This window comes from Salvelinus alpinus, chromosome 1 (assembly GCF_045679555.1).
Source record: "Salvelinus alpinus chromosome 1, SLU_Salpinus.1, whole genome shotgun sequence".
Lineage (NCBI taxonomy): Eukaryota > Metazoa > Chordata > Actinopteri > Salmoniformes > Salmonidae > Salvelinus > Salvelinus alpinus.
In genome coordinates this window covers 765,448-780,447 of record NC_092086.1, presented here as the reverse complement: position 1 = coordinate 780,447, position 15,000 = coordinate 765,448, and the positions used below count along the sequence as shown (strand labels likewise).

General features: G+C 43.1%; 1 protein-coding gene across 3 annotated transcripts in view; it reads left to right on the top strand.

Annotated features, from left to right (window-relative positions):
• card11 (caspase recruitment domain family, member 11) overlaps nucleotides 1-15,000 on the top strand; it is a 259,869-nt gene that overhangs the window by 143,057 nt on the left and 101,812 nt on the right. The gene's annotated exons all lie outside the window — the stretch shown is intronic.

Here is a 15,000-nt window from a genome sequence, read left to right as displayed (position 1 = left end):
AGTTTGCCTTTTTGCCCAAAACTTAATTTAAGGTGCTCCAAAGGTTTTTACTATCGTTCTTTATATCATTTATCTTTGTTTCATGGTGTAGTTTCTTCTTCTTTTTATTCAGTTTAGTCACATGGTTTCTCAATGTGCAGTACGTTTGGTTGTGGATGGAATTGCAGAATTGCAGAATTGCAGAATTGCAGAATTACAGAATCTCCACATGAGACCTGGGTGGACTATGAGGACAACGTGGGGGAAATGATCTCAGAGAAACTGAAGATGGACCACAGGAAGATTGAGGTGGAGCACAGGACTGAGAGGAGTAACAGCATAACCTGCCCAGTCAGACTGGAAAACCCAGCACTGGCCCAGGTGACAGAACCAGGCTGATAGTGGTCAAGTTCCTGAGGTTCTAGGACAAGGCAGCTGTTCTGGAAAGAGCCAAGAACTTGAGAGGAACGTATATCTTCCTCAACGAGGACTATCCTGAAGCTGTGCGCCAGAAGAGGAAATAACTGATTCCAGCCATAAAAGCTGCCAGAGCGCGTGGGGACATTACTTACATCCACTATGACAGGATCATTGTCCCCCCTCCCTCCCAGAAGCCTGGAAGGGATGAGAGAGCCAAGCCTATAGGTGCATAGCTTCAACCCTCAACACACACCAACTGATTAATGGACTGCTGGATGTACATTATTTATCTTGCTTTGTTTGCTCTTATCCACATTATGTCTCTCTGATCAGCTACCCAGGAAAGGGCTGTAAATACCCATATTAATATATGGAGCCTTAGAAATAAGGTTCATGAAATCAATAACCTGCTGACATCAGATAACATTTATATATTAACCATTTCTGAGACTCACTTAGATCATTAATTTGATGATACATCTGTAGCAATACAAGGATATAACATCTATAGAAGAGACAGGAATGCTTATGGGGGAGGTGTTGCTGTATATATTCAGAGCCATATCCCTGTAATGCTTATGGGGGAGGTGTTGCTGTATATATTCAGAGCCATATCCCTGTAATGCTTATGGGGGAGGTGTTGCTGTATATATTCAGAGCCATATCCCTGTAATGCTTATGGGGGAGGTGTTGCTGTATATATTCAGAGCCATATCCCTGTAATGCTTATGGGGGAGGTGTTGCTGTATATATTCAGAGCCATATCCCTGTAATGTTTATGGGGGAGGTGTTGCTGTATATATTCAGAGCCATATCCCTGTAATGCTTATGGGGAAGGTGTTACTGTATATATTCAGAGCCATATCCCTGTAATGCTTATGGGGGAGGTGTTGCTGTATATATTCAGAGCCATATCCCTGTAATGCTTATGGGGGAGGTGTTGCTGTATATATTCAGAGCCATATCCCTGTAATGCTTATGGGGGAGGTGTTACTATATATATTCAGAGCCATATCCCTGTAATGCTTATGGGGGAGGTGTTGCTGTATATATTCAGAGCCATATCCCTGTAATGCTTATGGGGGAGGTGTTGCTGTATATATTCAGAGCCATATCCCTGTAATGCTTATGGGGGAGGTGTTACTGTATATATTCAGAGCCATATCCCTGTAATGCTTATGGGGGAGGTGTTACTGTATATATTCAGAGCCATATCCCTGTAATGCTTATGGGGGAGGTGTTGCTGTATATATTCAGAGCCATATCCCTGTAATGCTTATGGGGGAGGTGTTGCTGTATATATTCAGAGCCATATCCCTGTAATGCTTATGGGGGAGGTGTTGCTGTATATATTCAGAGCCATATCCCTGTAATGCTTATGGGGGAGGTGTTACTGTATATATTCAGAGCCATATCCCTGTAATGTTTATGGGGGAGGTGTTGCTGTATATATTCAAAGCCATATCCCTGTAATGCTTATGGGGGAGGTGTTGCTGTATATATTCAGAGCCATATCCCTGTAATGCTTATGGGGGAGGTGTTACTGTATATATTCAGAGCCATATCCCTGTAATGTTTATGGGGGAGGTGTTGCTGTATATATTCAAAGCCATATCCCTGTAATGCTTATGGGGGAGGTGTTACTGTATATATTCAGAGCCATATCCCTGTAATGCTTATGGGGGAGGTGTTGCTGTATATATTCAGAGCCATATCCCTGTAATGTTTATGGGGGAGGTGTTGCTGTATATATTCAGAGCCATATCCCTGTAATGCTTATGGGGAAGGTGTTACTGTATATATTCAGAGCCATATCCCTGTAATGCTTATGGGGGAGGTGTTGCTGTATATATTCAGAGCCATATCCCTGTAATGTTTATGGGGGAGGTGTTGCTGTATATATTCAGAGCCATATCCCTGTAATGCTTATGGGGAAGGTGTTACTGTATATATTCAGAGCCATATCCCTGTAATGCTTATGGGGGAGGTGTTGCTGTATATATTCAGAGCCATATCCCTGTAATGCTTATGGGGGAGGTGTTGCTGTATATATTCAGAGCCATATCCCTGTAATGCTTATGGGGGAGGTGTTACTATATATATTCAGAGCCATATCCCTGTAATGCTTATGGGGGAGGTGTTGCTGTATATATTCAGAGCCATATCCCTGTAATGCTTATGGGGGAGGTGTTGCTGTATATATTCAGAGCCATATCCCTGTAATGCTTATGGGGGAGGTGTTACTGTATATATTCAGAGCCATATCCCTGTAATGCTTATGGGGGAGGTGTTACTGTATATATTCAGAGCCATATCCCTGTAATGCTTATGGGGGAGGTGTTGCTGTATATATTCAGAGCCATATCCCTGTAATGCTTATGGGGGAGGTGTTGCTGTATATATTCAGAGCCATATCCCTGTAATGCTTATGGGGGAGGTGTTGCTGTATATATTCAGAGCCATATCCCTGTAATGCTTATGGGGGAGGTGTTACTGTATATATTCAGAGCCATATCCCTGTAATGTTTATGGGGGAGGTGTTGCTGTATATATTCAAAGCCATATCCCTGTAATGCTTATGGGGGAGGTGTTGCTGTATATATTCAGAGCCATATCCCTGTAATGCTTATGGGGGAGGTGTTACTGTATATATTCAGAGCCATATCCCTGTAATGTTTATGGGGGAGGTGTTGCTGTATATATTCAAAGCCATATCCCTGTAATGCTTATGGGGGAGGTGTTACTGTATATATTCAGAGCCATATCCCTGTAATGCTTATGGGGGAGGTGTTGCTGTATATATTCAGAGCCATATCCCTGTAATGTTTATGGGGGAGGTGTTGCTGTATATATTCAGAGCCATATCCCTGTAATGCTTATGGGGGAGGTGTTGCTGTATATATTCAGAGCCATATCCCTGTAATGCTTATGGGGGAGGTGTTGCTGTATATATTCAGAGCCATATCCCTGTAATGCTTATGGGGGAGGTGTTGCTGTATATATTCAGAGCCATATCCCTGTAATGCTTATGGGGGAGGTGTTGCTGTATATATTCAGAGCCATATCCCTGTAATGCTTATGGGGGAGGTGTTGCTGTATATATTCAGAGCCATATCCCTGTAATGCTTATGGGGGAGGTGTTACTGTATATATTCAGAGCCATATCCCTGTAATGTTTATGGGGGAGGTGTTGCTGTATATATTCAAAGCCATATCCCTGTAATGCTTATGGGGGAGGTGTTGCTGTATATATTCAGAGCCATATCCCTGTAATGCTTATGGGGGAGGTGTTACTGTATATATTCAGAGCCATATCCCTGTAATGTTTATGGGGGAGGTGTTGCTGTATATATTCAAAGCCATATCCCTGTAATGCTTATGGGGGAGGTGTTACTGTATATATTCAGAGCCATATCCCTGTAATGCTTATGGGGGAGGTGTTGCTGTATATATTCAGAGCCATATCCCTGTAATGTTTATGGGGGAGGTGTTGCTGTATATATTCAGAGCCATATCCCTGTAATGCTTATGGGGGAGGTGTTGCTGTATATATTCAGAGCCATATCCCTGTAATGCTTATGGGGGAGGTGTTGCTGTATATATTCAGAGCCATATCCCTGTAATGCTTATGGGGGAGGTGTTGCTGTATATATTCAGAGCCATATCCCTGTAATGCTTATGGGGGAGGTGTTGCTGTATATATTCAGAGCCATATCCCTGTAATGCTTATGGGGGAGGTGTTGCTGTATATATTCAGAGCCATATCCCTGTAATGCTTATGGGGGAGGTGTTGCTGTATATATTCAGAGCCATATCCCTGTAATGCTTATGGGGGAGGTGTTGCTGTATATATTCAGAGCCATATCCCTGTAATGTTTATGGGGGAGGTGTTGCTGTATATATTCAGAGCCATATCCCTGTAATGTTTATGGGGGAGGTGTTGCTGTATATATTCAGAGCCATATCCCTGTAATGCTTATGGGGGAGGTGTTGCTGTATATATTCAGAGCCATATCCCTGTAATGTTTATGGGGGAGGTGTTGCTGTATATATTCAGAGCCATATCCCTGTAATGCTTATGGGGGAGGCGTTGCTGTATATATTCAGAGTCATATCCCTGTAATGCTTATGGGGGAGGTGTTACTGTATATATTCAGAGCCACATCCCTGTAATGCTTATGGGGGAGGTGTTGCTGTATATATTCAGAGCCATATCCCTGTAATGCTTATGGGGGAGGTGTTACTGTATATATTCAGAGCCACATCCCTGTAATGCTTATGGGGGAGGTGTTGCTGTATATATTCAGAGCCATATCCCTGTAATGCTTATGGGGGAGGTGTTGCTGTATATATTCAGAGACATATCCCTGTAATGTTTATGGGGGAGGTGTTGCTGTATATATTCAGAGCCATATCCCTGTAATGCTTATGGGGGAGGTGTTGCTGTATATATTCAGAGCCATATCCCTGTAATGCTTATGGGGGAGGTGTTACTGTATATATTCAGAGCCATATCCCTGTAATGCTTATGGGGGAGGTGTTACTCTATATATTCAGAGCCATATCCCTGTAATGTTTATGGGGGAGGTGTTGCTGTATATATTCAAAGCCATATCCCTGTAATGCTTATGGGGGAGGTGTTACTGTATATATTCAGAGCCATATCCCTGTAATGCTTATGGGGGAGGTGTTGCTGTATATATTCAGATCCATATCCCTGTAATGCTTATGGGGGAGGTGTTGCTGTATATATTCAGAGCCATATCCCTGTAATGCTTATGGGGGAGGTGTTGCTGTATATATTCAGAGCCATATCCCTGTAATGCTTATGGGGGAGGTGTTGCTGTATATATTCAGAGCCATATCCCTGTAATGCTTATGGGGGAGGTGTTGCTGTATATATTCAGAGCCATATCCCTGTAATGCTTATGGGGGAGGTGTTGCTGTATATATTCAGAGCCATATCCCTGTAATGCTTATGGGGGAGGTGTTGCTGTATATATTCAGAGCCATATCCCTGTAATGCTTATGGGGGAGGTGTTGCTGTATATATTCAGAGCCATATCCCTGTAATGCTTATGGGGGAGGTGTTGCTGTATATATTCAGAGCCATATCCCTGTAATGCTTATGGGGGAGGTGTTGCTGTATATATTCAGAGCCATATCCCTGTAATGCTTATGGGGGAGGTGTTGCTGTATATATTCAGAGCCATATCCCTGTAATGTTTATGGGGGAGGTGTTGCTGTATATATTCAGAGCCATATCCCTGTAATGTTTATGGGGGAGGTGTTGCTGTATATATTCAGAGCCATATCCCTGTAATGCTTATGGGGGAGGTGTTGCTGTATATATTCAGAGCCATATCCCTGTAATGTTTATGGGGGAGGTGTTGCTGTATATATTCAGAGCCATATCCCTGTAATGCTTATGGGGGAGGCGTTGCTGTATATATTCAGAGCCATATCCCTGTAATGCTTATGGGGGAGGTGTTGCTGTATATATTCAGAGCCATATCCCTGTAATGCTTATGGGGGAGGTGTTACTGTATATATTCAGAGCCATATCCCTGTAATGCTTATGGGGGAGGTGTTGCTGTATATATTCAGAGCCATATCCCTGTAATGCTTATGGGGGAGGTGTTGCTGTATATATTCAGAGCCATATCCCTGTAATGCTTATGGGGGAGGTGTTGCTGTATATATTCAGAGCCATATCCCTGTAATGCTTATGGGGGAGGTGTTACTGTATATATTCAGAGCCATATCCCTGTAATGCTTATGGGGGAGGTGTTACTCTATATATTCAGAGCCATATCCCTGTAATGTTTATGGGGGAGGTGTTGCTGTATATATTCAAAGCCATATCCCTGTAATGCTTATGGGGGAGGTGTTACTGTATATATTCAGAGCCATATCCCTGTAATGCTTATGGGGGAGGTGTTGCTGTATATATTCAGAGCCATATCCCTGTAATGCTTATGGGGGAGGTGTTGCTGTATATATTCAGAGCCATATCCCTGTAATGCTTATGGGGGAGGTGTTGCTGTATATATTCAGAGCCATATCCCTGTAATGCTTATGGGGGAGGTGTTGCTGTATATATTCAGAGCCATATCCCTGTAATGCTTATGGGGGAGGTGTTGCTGTATATATTCAGAGCCATATCCCTGTAATGCTTATGGGGGAGGTGTTGCTGTATATATTCAGAGCCATATCCCTGTAATGCTTATGGGGGAGGTGTTGCTGTATATATTCAGAGCCATATCCCTGTAATGCTTATGGGGGAGGTGTTGCTGTATATATTCAGAGCCATATCCCTGTAATGCTTATGGGGGAGGTGTTGCTGTATATATTCAGAGCCATATCCCTGTAATGCTTATGGGGGAGGTGTTGCTGTATATATTCAGAGCCATATCCCTGTAATGCTTATGGGGGAGGTGTTGCTGTATATATTCAGAGCCATATCCCTGTAATGTTTATGGGGGAGGTGTTGCTGTATATATTCAGAGCCATATCCCTGTAATGTTTATGGGGGAGGTGTTGCTGTATATATTCAGAGCCATATCCCTGTAATGCTTATGGGGGAGGTGTTGCTGTATATATTCAGAGCCATATCCCTGTAATGTTTATGGGGGAGGTGTTGCTGTATATATTCAGAGCCATATCCCTGTAATGCTTATGGGGGAGGCGTTGCTGTATATATTCAGAGTCATATCCCTGTAATGCTTATGGGGGAGGTGTTACTGTATATATTCAGAGCCACATCCCTGTAATGCTTATGGGGGAGGTGTTGCTGTATATATTCAGAGCCATATCCCTGTAATGCTTATGGGGGAGGTGTTACTGTATATATTCAGAGCCACATCCCTGTAATGCTTATGGGGGAGGTGTTGCTGTATATATTCAGAGCCATATCCCTGTAATGCTTATGGGGGAGGTGTTGCTGTATATATTCAGAGCCATATCCCTGTAATGTTTATGGGGGAGGTGTTGCTGTATATATTCAGAGCCATATCCCTGTAATGCTTATGGGGGAGGTGTTGCTGTATATATTCAGAGCCATATCCCTGTAATGCTTATGGGGGAGGTGTTACTGTATATATTCAGAGCCATATCCCTGTAATGCTTATGGGGGAGGTGTTACTCTATATATTCAGAGCCATATCCCTGTAATGTTTATGGGGGAGGTGTTGCTGTATATATTCAAAGCCATATCCCTGTAATGCTTATGGGGGAGGTGTTACTGTATATATTCAGAGCCATATCCCTGTAATGCTTATGGGGGAGGTGTTGCTGTATATATTCAGAGCCATATCCCTGTAATGCTTATGGGGGAGGTGTTGCTGTATATATTCAGAGCCATATCCCTGTAATGCTTATGGGGGAGGTGTTGCTGTATATATTCAGAGCCATATCCCTGTAATGCTTATGGGGGAGGTGTTGCTGTATATATTCAGAGCCATATCCCTGTAATGCTTATGGGGGAGGTGTTGCTGTATATATTCAGAGCCATATCCCTGTAATGCTTATGGGGGAGGTGTTGCTGTATATATTCAGAGCCATATCCCTGTAATGCTTATGGGGGAGGTGTTGCTGTATATATTCAGAGCCATATCCCTGTAATGTTTATGGGGGAGGTGTTGCTGTATATATTCAGAGCCATATCCCTGTAATGCTTATGGGGGAGGTGTTGCTGTATATATTCAGAGCCATATCCCTGTAATGCTTATGGGGGAGGTGTTGCTGTATATATTCAGAGCCATATCCCTGTAATGCTTATGGGGGAGGTGTTACTGTATATATTCAGAGCCATATCCCTGTAATGCTTATGGGGGAGGTGTTGCTGTATATATTCAGAGCCATATCCCTGTAATGCTTATGGGGGAGGTGTTACTGTATATATTCAGAGCCATATCCCTGTAATGTTTATGGGGGAGGTGTTGCTGTATATATTCAGAGCCATATCCCTGTAATGTTTATGGGGGAGGTGTTACTGTATATATTCAGAGCCATATCCCTGTAATGCTTATGGGGGAGGTGTTACTGTATATATTCAGAGCCATATCCCTGTAATGCTTATGGGGGAGGTGTTACTGTATATATTCAGAGCCATATCCCTGTAATGCTTATGGGGGAGGTGTTACTGTATATATTCAGAGCCATATCCCTGTAATGCTTATGGGGGAGGTGTTGCTGTATATATTCAGAGCCATATCCCTGTAATCCTTATGGGGGAGGTGTTGCTGTATATATTCAGAGCCATATCCCTGTAATGCTTATGGGGGAGGTGTTGCTGTATATATTCAGAGCCATATCCCTGTAATGCTTATGGGGGAGGTGTTACTGTATATATTCAGAGCCATATCCCTGTAATGCTTATGGGGGAGGTGTTACTGTATATATTCAGAGCCATATCCCTGTAATGCTTATGGGGGAGGTGTTGCTGTATATATTCAGAGCCATATCCCTGTAATGCTTATGGGGGAGGTGTTGCTGTATATATTCAGAGTCATATCCCTGTAATGCTTATGGGGGAGGTGTTGCTGTATATATTCAGAGCCATATCCCTGTAATGCTTATGGGGGAGGTGTTGCTGTATATATTCAGAGCCATATCCCTGTAATGCTTATGGGGGAGGTGTTGCTGTATATATTCAGAGCCATATCCCTGTAATGCTTATGGGGGAGGTGTTGCTGTATATATTCAGAGCCATATCCCTGTAATGCTTATGGGGGAGGTGTTACTGTATATATTCAGAGCCATATCCCTGTAATGCTTATGGGGGAGGTGTTGCTGTATATATTCAGAGCCATATCCCTGTAATGCTTATGGGGGAGGTGTTGCTGTATATATTCAGAGCCATATCCCTGTAATGCTTATGGGGGAGGTGTTGCTGTATATATTCAGAGCCATATCCCTGTAATGCTTATGGGGGAGGTGTTGCTGTATATATTCAGAGCCATATCCCTGTAATGCTTATGGGGGAGGTGTTGCTGTATATATTCAGAGCCATATCCCTGTAATGCTTATGGGGGAGGTGTTGCTGTATATATTCAGAGCCATATCCCTGTAATGCTTATGGGGGAGGTGTTACTGTATATATTCAGAGCCATATCCCTGTAATGATTATGGGGGAGGTGTTACTGTATATATTCAGAGCCATATCCCTGTAATGCTTATGGGGGAGGTGTTACTGTATATATTCAGAGCCATATCCCTGTAATGCTTATGGGGGAGGTGTTACTGTATATATTCAGAGCCATATCCCTGTAATGCTTATGGGGGAGGTGTTGCTGTATATATTCAGAGCCATATCCCTGTAATGCTTATGGGGGAGGTGTTGCTGTATATATTCAGAGCCATATCCCTGTAATGCTTATGGGGGAGGTGTTGCTGTATATATTCAGAGCCATATCCCTGTAATGCTTATGGGGGAGGTGTTGCTGTATATATTCAGAGCCATATCCCTGTAATGCTTATGGGGGAGGTGTTACTGTATATATTCAGAGCCATATCCCTGTAATGCTTATGGGGGAGGTGTTGCTGTATATATTCAGAGCCATGTCCCTGTAATGCTTATGGGGGAGGTGTTGCTGTATATATTCAGAGCCATATCCCTGTAATGCTTATGGGGGAGGTGTTGCTGTATATATTCAGAGCCATATCCCTGTAATGCTTATGGGGGAGGTGTTGCTGTATATATTCAGAGCCATATCCCTGTAATGTTTATGGGGGAGGTGTTACTATATATATTCAGAGCCATATCCCTGTAATGCTTATGGGGGAGGTGTTACTATATATATTCAGAGCCTTATCCCTGTAATGCTTATGGGGGAGGTGTTGCTGTATATATTCAGAGCCATATCCCTGTAATGCTTATGGGGGAGGTGTTACTGTATATATTCAGAGCCATATCCCTGTAATGCTTATGGGGGAGGTGTTGCTGTATATATTCAGAGCCATATCCCTGTAATGCTTATGGGGGAGGTGTTGCTGTATATATTCAGAGCCATATCCCTGTAATGCTTATGGGGGAGGCGTTGCTGTATATATTCAGAGCCATATCCCTGTAATGCTTATGGGGGAGGTGTTACTGTATATATTCAGAGCCATATCCCTGTAATGCTTATGGGGGAGGTGTTGCTGTATATATTCAGAGCCATATCCCTGTAATGCTTATGGGGGAGGTGTTGCTGTATATATTCAGAGCCATATCCCTGTAATGCTTATGGGGGAGGTGTTGCTGTATATATTCAGAGCCATATCCCTGTAATGCTTATGGGGGAGGTGTTGCTGTATATATTCAGAGCTATATCCCTGTAATGCTTATGGGGGAGGTGTTGCTGTATATATTCAGAGCCATATCCCTGTAATGCTTATGGGGGAGGTGTTGCTGTATATATTCAGAGCCATATCCCTGTAATGTTTATGGGGGAGGTGTTACTGTATATATTCAGAGCCATATCCCTGTAATGCTTATGGGGGAGGTGTTGCTGTATATATTCAGAGCCATATCCCTGTAATGCTTATGGGGGAGGTGTTGCTGTATATATTCAGAGCCATATCCCTGTAATGCTTATGGGGGAGGTGTTACTGTATATATTCAGAGCCATATCCCTGTAATGCTTATGGGGGAGGTGTTGCTGTATATATTCAGAGCCATATCCCTGTAATGCTTATGGGGGAGGTGTTGCTGTATATATTCAGAGCCATATCCCTGTAATGCTTATGAGGGAGGTGTTGCTGTATATATTCAGAGCCATATCCCTGTAATGCTTATGGGGGAGGTGTTACTGTATATATTCAGAGCCATATCCCTGTAATGCTTATGGGGGAGGTGTTGCTGTATATATTCAGAGCCATATCCCTGTAATGCTTATGGGGGAGGTGTTACTGTATATATTCAGAGCCATATCCCTGTAATGCTTATGGGGGAGGTGTGGCTGTATATATTCAGAGCCATATCCCTGTAATGCTTATGGGGGAGGTGTTGCTGTATATATTCAGAGCCATATCCCTGTAATGCTTATGGGGGAGGTGTGGCTGTATATATTCAGAGCCATATCCCTGTAATGCTTATGGGGGAGGTGTTGCTGTATATATTCAGAGCCATATCCCTGTAATGCTTATGGGGGAGGTGTTACTGTATATATTCAGAGCCATATCCCTGTAATGCTTATGGGGGAGGTGTGGCTGTATATATTCAGAGCCATATCCCTGTAATGCTTATGGGGGAGATGTTGCTGTATATATTCAGAGCCATATCCCTGTAATGTTTATGGGGGAGGTGTTACTGTATATATTCAGAGCCATATCCCTGTAATGCTTATGGGGGAGGTGTTGCTGTATATATTCAGAGCCATATCCCTGTAATGTTTATGGGGGAGGTGTTGCTGTATATATTCAGAGCCATATCCCTGTAATGCTTATGGGGGAGGTGTTGCTGTATGTATTCAGAGCCATATCCCTGTAATGCTTATGGGGGAGGTGTGGCTGTATATATTCAGAGCCATATCCCTGTAATGCTTATGGGGGAGGTGTTGCTGTATATATTCAGAGCCATATCCCTGTAATGCTTATGGGGGAGGTGTTACTGTATATATTCAGAGCCATATCCCTGTAATGCTTATGGGGGAGGTGTTGCTGTATATATTCAGAGCCATATCCCTGTAATGTTTATGGGGGAGGTGTTACTGTATATATTCAGAGACATATCCCTGTAATGCTTATGGGGGAGGTGTTGCTGTATATATTCAGAGCCATATCCCTGTAATGCTTATGGGGGAGGTGTTGCTGTATATATTCAGAGCCATATCCCTGTAATGCTTATGGGGGAGGTGTTGCTGTATATATTCAGAGCCATATCCCTGTAATGCTTATGGGGGAGGTGTTGCTGTATATATTCAGAGCCATATCCCTGTAATGCTTATGGGGGAGGTGTTGCTGTATATATTCAGAGCCATATCCCTGTAATGCTTATGGGGGAGGTGTTGCTGTATATATTCAGAGCCATATCCCTGTAATGCTTATGGGGGAGGTGTTGCTGTATATATTCAGAGCCATATCCCTGTAATGCTTATGAGGGAGGTGTTACTGTATATATTCAGAGCCATATCCCTGTAATGCTTATGGGGGAGGTGTTGCTGTATATATTCAGAGCCATATCCCTGTAATGCTTATGGGGGAGGTGTTGCTGTATATATTCAGAGCCATATCCCTGTAATGCTTATGGGGGAGGTGTTACTGTATATATTCAGAGCCATATCCCTGTAATGCTTATGGGGGAGGTGTTGCTGTATATATTCAGAGCCATATCCCTGTAATGCTTATGGGGGAGGTGTTGCTGTATATATTCAGAGCCATATCCCTGTAATGCTTATGGGGGAGGTGTTGCTGTATATATTCAGAGCCATATCCCTGTAATGCTTATGGGGGAGGTGTTACTGTATATATTCAGAGCCATATCCCTGTAATGCTTATGGGGGAGGTGTTGCTGTATATATTCAGAGCCATATCCCTGTAATGCTTATGGGGGAGGTGTTACTGTATATATTCAGAGCCATATCCCTGTAATGCTTATGGGGGAGGTGTTGCTGTATATATTCAGAGCCATATCCCTGTAATGCTTATGGGGGAGGTGTTGCTGTATATATTCAGAGCCATATCCCTGTAATGCTTATGGGGGAGGTGTTGCTGTATATATTCAGAGCCATATCCCTGTAATGCTTATGGGGGAGGTGTTACTGTATATATTCAGAGCCATATCCCTGTAATGTTTATGGGGGAGGTGTTGCTGTATATATTCAGAGCCATATCCCTGTAATGCTTATGGGGGAGGTGTTGCTGTATATATTCAGAGCCATATCCCTGTAATGCTTATGGGGGAGGTGTTGCTGTATATATTCAGAGCCATATCCCTGTAATGCTTATGGGGGAGGTGTTACTGTATATATTCAGAGCCATATCCCTGTAATGCTTATGGGGGAGGTGTTGCTGTATATATTCAGAGCCATATCCCTGTAATGCTTATGGGGGAGGTGTTGCTGTATATATTCAGAGCCATATCCCTGTAATGCTTATGGGGGAGGTGTTGCTGTATATATTCAGAGCCATATCCCTGTAATGCTTATGGGGGAGGTGTTGCTGTATATATTCAGAGCCATATCCCTGTAATGCTTATGGGGGAGGTGTTACTGTATATATTCAGAGCCATATCCCTGTAATGCTTATGGGGGAGGTGTTGCTGTATATATTCAGAGCCATATCCCTGTAATGCTTATGGGGGAGGTGTTACTGTATATATTCAGAGCCATATCCCTGTAATGCTTATGGGGGAGGTGTTGCTGTATATATTCAGAGCCATATCCCTGTAATGCTTATGGGGGAGGTGTTGCTATATATATTCAGAGCCATATCCCTGTAATGCTTATGGGGGAGGTGTTGCTGTATATATTCAGAGCCATATCCATGTAATGCTTATGGGGGAGGTGTTACTGTATATATTCAGAGCCATATCCCTGTAATGTTTATGGGGGAGGTGTGGCTGTATATATTCAGAGCCATATCCCTGTAATGCTTAGAGAAGATCTTATTTCAAGTGTTATTGAAGTGTTGTGGTTGCAGGTTCACTTGGCACATCTAAAGCCTCTTCTTTTGGGGTGTTGCTATAGGCCCCCAAGTGCTAACAGGGGGAGTATCTAACAGAATCTAAATAATACTGTGCATTCAGACCCCTTCCCTTTTTCTACATTTCATACGTTACAACCTTATTCTAAAATGGATTAAATTAATTGTTTATCTCATCAATCTACACACAATACCCCATAATGACATCACAATACCCCATAATGACATCACAATACCCCATAATGACATCACAATACCCCATAATGACAAAGTGAAAACAGGTTTGTAGACATTTTTGCAAATGTATAAAAACCCCAAAAGAAGTAGCTTATTTACATAAGTATTCAGACCCTTTGCTATGAGACTCAACATTGAGCTCAGGTGCTTCCTGTTTCCATTGGCCATCCTTTAGATGTTCTACAACTTGATTGGAGTCCACCTGTGGTAAATTCAATTGATTGGACATGATTTGGAAAGGCACACACCTGTCTATATAAGGTCCCACAGTTGACAGTGCATGTCAGAGCAAAAACCAAGCCATGAGGTCGAAGGAATTGTCCGTAGAGCTCCGAGAAAGGATTGTGGATTGTGACAGGATTGTATCCCCAAGAACACAGTGGCCTCCATCATTCTTAAACGGGAAAAAAAGTTTGTAACCACCAAGACTCTTCCTATAGCTGGCCGCCCAGCCAAACTGAGCAATCGGGGGAGAAGGGCCTTGGTCAGGGAGGTGACCAATAATCTGATGGTCACTCTGACAGAGCTCCAGAGTCCCTCAGTGAAGATGAGAGAACCTTCCAGAAGAACAACCATCTCTGCAGCACTCCACCAATCAGGCCTTTATGGTAGAGTGGCCAGACGGAAGACACTCCTCAGTAAAAGGCACATGACAGCCCACTTGGAGTTTGCCAAAAGGCACCTAAAGGACTCTCAGACCATGAGAAACAAGATTCTCTGGTCTGATGAAAACAAGAT